This window comes from Sus scrofa, chromosome 1 (assembly GCF_054392235.1).
Source record: "Sus scrofa isolate SSC_HxYL_T2T_F1_AM1 chromosome 1, Sscrofa_HxYL_maternal_Yorkshire_Landrace_v2.0, whole genome shotgun sequence".
In the NCBI taxonomy this organism is placed as follows: Eukaryota; Metazoa; Chordata; class Mammalia; order Artiodactyla; family Suidae; genus Sus; species Sus scrofa.
Window position 1 is genome coordinate 73,071,880 of NC_139383.1, and position 7,767 is coordinate 73,079,646.

Here is a 7,767-nt window from a genome sequence, read left to right on the forward strand (position 1 = left end):
ACCATTTCAAAGTGTCCATTCAGTGACATTTAGTATATTCACATGGATGTACAACCATCAACCCATCTAGTTTCAAAATATTTTCATTATCCCAAAGGAGACCCCACACCCATTGAATAATCACTCCCCCTTCCCTCTGTTTTTGACTCAAGTACAAATATTGGTCCATACATGAAATATGTTACTAATTTTCAATTTGTATTTTAAAATTGAAATTGATTCTTTGTAAATTATTCTTGTTATAAACTGTAATGTTGTCATCCAGTATTGCAACAAATATGTAGATATGTTTCTCCTTTTCAAAAACTGTATTAATGTGTTAAAAATATAATCCATAACCTTTCTTTTTATCATACGATAATGTTTATTCCATTTCATTTTTATTTTTTATTGGCATGACTATATTTGTGAAGTTCACTTTTAAAGATTTACTAACGGTGTTTCTTTCTGGACGTTACTCCTATCCATTCCATTTTATGATTCTTACTGAAGATAATTTTGTCATATAGATGAGTATGGACAAAATTGGATCTATTCTGTGTGTCAAATCACCCAGATACACACCAACCATAGCCACGGAAATGTAGTCTGGTCCCTGCTGGATCACTTAGCATTTTCTTGGCTGCCCCTGCCTCTGCAGGTACTCTTGCTCACACCTCCTCCTCACTCTTTCTTTGTGTGGGGATAGTACAAGTAAGGAAAAATCTTTTTTCCCTTTACCCTTCTAGGTTGTCCAGCTGGGGCACTGCAAACTAGACTGACAGAAGATGAATTAAGGAAAACAAACAAATAGAGTTTATTAACATGTGCAACACACACAAACATACACACAAGAGGTGGGAGGATTTCAGAGTAGCTCAAAGAGGCAGTGAGAACTTGGGCTTGTATAGCATCTTAACAAAGGACAATAAATTTGTAGAGAAGTGATAAGACAAAGGAAATAGATTTCAGGCTTCCAAGGGTAGCAAACTTCCAAGGTGGGAAGGTAAATATATAGGAGAAATGAAGAGAAGATAAAGGTGGTTTTAGTGAGTCCTCTGCTGCTGTCTCTGAACTGATAAGAATCTCTGATGATAAAGACGCTAAGCCTGCTTTTAGGCAAATAGGAGAGGGCAGAGAGGGTTTTTTGGCATCTGCTATTTCTCAGTTGTCTTCTGTTCAACAAAATCCTGCTGCCAAAGTGGTGTAGTTTGGAGTGGCACCTTCTGGTCACCTAAGTGGTGATCTCTAGAGACAGCTCCATTTAGGGGAGGCCGATGCTCTCTGCTTCTTCTGGGTATCTTGCTTCTAGGAGGAGCCCAGTGTTGCCAGCTTTCATTGCTCTTCCAAGAAAACTGGCTGGGGCAGAAGAACTCAGCATGCGGCCCAGGGCCACGCCCTGGACCCTCAGCTGCAAGGTAGCGTGAGCCCCAGTATACCCTAGAGAATCTCATGGAGCCTCTTCTTTCAAACACTCTCCTTAGTGGAAAGGCATTTCTAAAAAGAAATAAGCTGGGAAGTTTTGCAAAATATTCTCTCTCTGCAAGAATGACTAGATGTTCTGATCACACCAGGGGCATGAGGACTTCCTGACTATATCTCTACATGTCTGTTTGCATATTTACATCCAGTAGCCTTCAGCCTTAAATGACAGGAGTTTATTTAAGCCTATTTTAAGGATCCAGATCCCCACTCCTGGAGGAATGAATTTTTTTTAAGTATATTTAGATGTCTTACTATTAAAGAAAATGCTGAGATAGTATCATCCATTATTTACCCCATGGAGCCCACTGGTGTGGTAATGACATTGGCTTAGAAGTTTTCAACTCCCACATTGCCCCCAACATTGCAGTGAACCTGCTCATATACAGAGATAAGGTCACTGAGAGACTGATCAAGCCTACACACCTGCACAAAACCTTTTCAAAGCTCTGCACCCAATTTAAATTTTTTTTTTATTTTATTTTTTACAGCTGTACCTGCAGGATATGGAAGTTCCCAGGCTAGAAGTTGAGTTGGAGCTTCAGCTGCCTGCCACAGCCACAGCCACAGCAACACCAGATCCAAGCTACATTTGCTACCTACACTGCAGCTTGCGGCAACAATGGATCCTTAACCCACTGAACGAAGCCAAGGATCAAACCCATATCCTTACGGACACTATGTTGGGTTCCTAACCTGATGAGCCACAATGGGAACTCCTGTATCCAATTTTATATTCGTAATGTATACTCTTAAAAAAAATTTTTTTTTACTCTTTTTTAGGGCTGTACGTGAGGCATATGGAAGTTTACAGGCTAGGGGTTGAATCAGCCGCAGCTGCTGGCCCACGCTGCAGCCACAGAAGTGCCAGATCTGAGCTGCATCTGTGACCTACACTGCAGCTCATGGCAATACCAGATCCTTAGCACACTGAGCAAGGCCAGGGATCGAACCCTCATCCTCATGGATATTAGTTGGGTTCATAATCTTCTGAGCCACATCAGGCAATCCTACATTCTTTTTCTTAAATAGGGTTCCCCAAATTATATAAACTTCAAGCCCCACAAACTCTGGATGGATCCTGCTTCTACATGTCCCTTTAGTGGGCATGTGTGAGAATTTCTAAAGGACCTTTGCTATGAGGGGAATTGCTGGGTCTTAAAGTATCCGTATACTCAATTTGATTAGCTTCTGCCAGGTAATTCTCCTACCTGTGCTCCCACCAGCAGCAAGAGGATCTTGATCCCCATACTCTGCCAGCACTTGGCATTACCCAGCTTTCTAACTGTGCTAGGCTAGGAGCTGTAAGTCCTACAGCTTAATATGCTCTTCAAATGTAGGGTAATAGCGCATCATTGCTTTAATTTGCATTTCTCAGGTTACTAATAAACAGTTTCTTTCATGTTCTTGTAAAGCCTTTGGGTTTCCTCTTTTGTAAATTGTCTGCTCATATATATTACCCACTTTTTTTGTGTGTGTGCTCTCTGGTTGAGTTGCAGGACTTCCTTGTGTGTTCTAGTTGTCTATCCTTTGTCACTTTCAGGTGTCATAAGCCTCATACATCTCTCAATCTGTCCCCTATCTCTTAAATTCAATTCAACTGTGGTGCCCCTTTTAACAGGAACCCTTAATTTTGATGTAATCAGATCTACAGTTTGCCTCCTGGCTTGCACTTTTGAAGTCTGGTTTAAGAAATTTTTTTTTAAATTAATTAATTAATTTGTTTTTTGTCTTTTTGCCATTTCTTGGGCCGCTTCCACGGCATATGGATGTTCCCAGGCTAGGGATCTAATCGGAGCTGTAGCTGCCAGCCTACGCCAGAGCCACAGCAACGCGGGATCCAAGCTGCGTCTGCAACCTACACCACAGCTCACGGCAACACCGGATCATTAACCTACTGAGCAAGGGCAGGGATCGAACCCGCAACCTCATGGTTCCTAGTCGGATTTGTTAACCACTGTGCCACAAACAGGAACTCCTGGTTTAAGAAATTTGTATCCATCCCAGGTTACAAAACTTTTCTCCTGTTAACTGAATAGTTTTACCTTTTGTATTTAGGCCCCTAATCCAGTGGAAATCTCTTCTTTGCCTGTGGGGTTAGATAGAGAGCCAACTGTTTATTTTTTAAGTTTTTCCATTTATTTTCTCTTTCTCCCTTCTTTTTTTTTTTTTGGTCTTTTGTCCTTTTAGGGCCACACCCATGACATATGGAGGTTCCCAGGCTAGGGGTGTAATCGGATTTCCATTTATTTTCTCTAATTGAAGTACAGTTGATTTACAATGCTGTGTTTGTTTCTGGTATACAGCAAAGTGACACAGTTATATATACATATATATTCTTTTTCATTATAGGTTTTCACAAGATATTGAATATATTTCCCTGTGCTATACAGTAGGACCTCGCTGTTATCTATTTTCCATGTAATAGTTCTTAGCTGCTAATCTCAAACTCTAATTTACCCACCCCCTTCCCTTTTGGCAACCATAAGTTTGTTTTCTATGAAGGTGGAACACTTCACGAATTTGCATGTCATCTTTGTGCAGGGGCTGTGCCGATTCTCTCTGTGTCATTCCAATTTTCGTCTAACTGCTGCTGAAGCGAGCACGAGACCCAACTTGACGTCTCTCCATTCCCTTCTTTCACTGCCTGTTTTCCCACCACCACCTATTAAGCAATCCATCTTCCCCCTGTTGATTTGAGGTGCCAACTCTAGGTTAGGTGAAGTTCACAGGTAAACAGAGCTCCCACTGAACTCCTGATTCCATTCCACCGACACAGTAAAGACACTTTTGTAGGTGTCTCAATGTCTAGTAGGCAATTTTCCACTCTCTGTTCTTCTGTCTCAAGACTGGTTCATCTATTTTTGTAGCTTATTTTTCCCTATGTGTTTTAGGATAAATATTTCAAGGTTTTGTTTTTTGTTTTTTGGGTTTTTTTAGGGCTGCATTCGCGGCATATGGAGGTTCCCAGGCTAGGGGTCGAATCGAAGCTATAGCTGCTGACCTACACCATAGCCAGGGCAATGCAGGATCCGCACCACCTCTGTGACTTACACCACAGCTCATGGCAATACTAGATCCTTAACCCACTGGGCGAGGCCAGGGATTGAACCCGAAACCTCATGGTTCCCAGTCAGATTTGCTTCTGCTGTGCCACCATGAAACTCCTAAATATTTCAAGTTTCTAAAAAAACTTTTCTTCAGCTAGAATTTTGACTGGAATTCCAAAGAATTATCAATTGATTTGGAGATGTTTGCTATCTTTATAATTTAAGTCATGCAATTCAAGTCCTAATATAAGAGGTAAGAGAATTGTGAGAAGAAATGAAGCCAGCTATGAATGGATGCCTTTGAGAGGGCCTGCAGCCCTGTTCTCACCATTGGCCTCCTTATTTGAATCTTGGGGGATGAAGGAATAAAAACAAAAATCTCATGTTGGTGAAGGAGGAACCAGACGCAGAGGGAACTGTGCTTCGCTTCCCTGGGTGTGAGCCAGAAGCTCTGAAAGCATGCAAGAGATGGCTCTGTCTGGCATGGCTCCAGCAATGACTGGGCGAGGGGCCAAGAGAGTGTCTCAGAGACGCCCACTCCCCAGCAAGGGGATGAGGAAGCAGCCAAGTGTGCCCAAGTGGGCAGGCACAGCAGCCTGGCAGAGCTAAAGGAACCTGAGATGGGGATCAAGTGAATGCGTATGTGGGGGCCTGCTGGCTGCAGGCCGTGGTGGGACTGGAGGCATGAATGGTGGATGCCAGCCCATGGCTATGCTGACATGACAAGTTCTGGCTGAGTAGATGCCAGTGGAATGCAGAGGGTGGGGGTGAGCCAGAAACTCCTCTCCCTAGTGCCTGGGGGTGGTACCCGCTCTCCCTCTGCACAGGAACTGGGGTGGCCTCTAGGGAGAAGGTGGCCCAGAGGGACAGACAAAATATAGAAATGCACGCTGGGGAATATGAACTGCTATATAGCACAGGGAACTCTACCCAATATGCTGTGATCATCTAGGTGGGAAAAGAATCTAAAAAAGAACAGGTGTGTGTATATGTACAACTGAATCACTCTGTTGTGCAGCAGAAATTATCACAACATTGTAAATCAACTATACTTCAATAAAACTTTTTAAAAATTGACCATTTATTCAGAGGAATCTGGGTTTTAAAGCGGAAGCCATCTTAAACCAAGTTCAGCTCTGTAGAAATAAATACATGCTTTTTGAAAAACATGTGAGATGTCAAACTATTGGTTCTATAAATTTCATATCCACTCTATATCTTTTAGTTTCTACACATTGGGTTTCAGAATAGGAAAAACTCTGGTAAGGAGGGGCTGGGAGAATTAAGTAGGACATAACAGTAAGGCAGGGAAAAGAACAGAGGCATAAGGAAACGAAAAGCTTTGCTTCTCATCAAAGTGAATGAATGGTGGACAAATGCATCATTTCCAGTGCTCATTCTGGCTCTGAATTTAAACAAGTACCTTGAGGGGATTCTGAAATAACCCCCTTGAGACCACAGGACTTGTTCACAAGAGCCTGCTCTGTCTAGGATGCTGAATTATAAAACGGGGAGCTTTCCCCCAAGCCCACCCCCCCCAACCTCCCATCTCCAGGGTGATGTCACCACCTGACAGGAAGTATCCAGCACACCAGGGCTGGTCAGGTTTCCTGTTGTCACAAGGTGACCCCTTTCTCAGACAACATGGCAGCCCCTTGGTGGCCAGGCATCCTGCAGCTGCACTAGGAAGCCCTCCTTGTCCTGTAGCACAGGACAGGTGTGGCTTTTCAATATCTTTCCTTGTTCTATAAGGAAAGGCAGATGCAGCTGCTAAGAAGATCCCCCCAAGTCTAGCTCGGGGTTATTTCTGGATTGGTGAGCTCGGAGTGCACTCTGCTGCAAGTCCCCACTTCCTCCTGCACAAATAAGTAAAGGACCCCTCTCCCTGGTCCTCATCAGCTCCAGATAACCCACAGGATTGGAGGCAGGCTGCTTCTCCTCTGAGGAAAGCCTTGTCCACCAGGGTTTTTGGGGGTCAGGAACTGCCTCTACTGTCCTGCTGTGGCCCCTGGCTGTGAGTCCAGGCAGGTCTGTCTGCCCAGCCCAGCCTCCTCCGAATCTGCTGGCCACCAGTCAGCCTCCCCTCCTCTCTCTTCCAACAGGGGCTCAGGCACTTTGCGTGCCTGATCCTCACTGCTCTGTGCACTGTCACTGAGCCAGCTCCAGGCCCTTCTGTCTAGGCGCCTCCCTTGGCCACGTTTGCTAGATGCTCCTGTGCCGTGGGCTTCATGAAGCATCAATAGGAAGCTCACAGCCTCCCCAGGACTCACCCAAGGAGGAAAGCGCAAGCCTTTTCCACCCTGAGGCACCCACACTTACCTGAGGCATCTATTCTATATCCTGAACCCCTAGCGCTCAGGTGTGATAGGAGTCAAGGACCTCAGACCTGCATCCCTGGTCTCATCCTGTTTTGGCACAGCCTGCAAGGTAAGGCTGGCTCTTACATTTCTAAATGGCTGGAAATACATCAACACAAGAAGAATACCTTGTGGCACACAGACATTCTATAAAATTCAATTGTCAGGAGTTCCCGTCATGGCGTAGTGGTTAACGAATCCGACTAGGAACCATGAGGTTGCGGGTTCGGTCCCTGCCCTTGCTCAGTGGGTTAACGATCCGGCGTAGGCTGGCGGCTACAGCTCCAATTCGACCCCTAGCCTGGGAAGCTCCATATGCCGCAGGAGCGGCCCAAAGAAATAGCAAAAAGACAAAACAAAACAAAAAAAATTCAATCGTCAATGACCATAAGTAGAGTTTTATTGGAGCATGGCAGCACCCACTCAATTCTGAACTGTCTGTGGCTGCTTTGGTGCTCCAAGGGCACATTGGAGTCATTGTGACAAAGATGATAAGGCCCACAGAGGCTGAGCTATCAGGCCTTTTACAGTAAATGTCGCTGACCCTTGTCAGGCGCAATCCTCCCTCTCTCCCGAAGCCTGCCAGCCATGTGGAAAGAAGCCACCACTGCTCTTGGAATGTGAGGGAAGACAGAAGGAACAACTTCCACCACCAGACCGAGAGCTCCCAGAGGGGTCACGGCTTTCATCACTGTGTTAGGGGATCGATACACGCTCCTCCTACGGTAAATCATTTTCAGTAGCTCCAAGTTGAAAGTTCTCCTTATAACCAAGCTAATTTGTAATCTTTGGGAAAAAGGGTTATGGCTTTCTGATAATAAATTAACTGTTCTTCGAAGTTAGAATGAATTGAAAAATGACTTCCAGGAGTTCCCACTGTGGCTCAGTGATAATGAACC

The 7,767-nt window shown here is 44.5% G+C and overlaps 1 non-coding gene across 1 annotated transcript; it reads right to left on the reverse strand.

Annotated features, from left to right (window-relative positions):
• Positions 1-3,960: 3,960 nt before the first annotated feature.
• Positions 3,961-4,067, reverse strand: LOC146406143 (U6 spliceosomal RNA). Its single transcript, XR_014832508.1, has one exon. It is a non-coding gene; the product is annotated as a U6 spliceosomal RNA (small nuclear RNA).
• Positions 4,068-7,767: the final 3,700 nt, after the last annotated feature.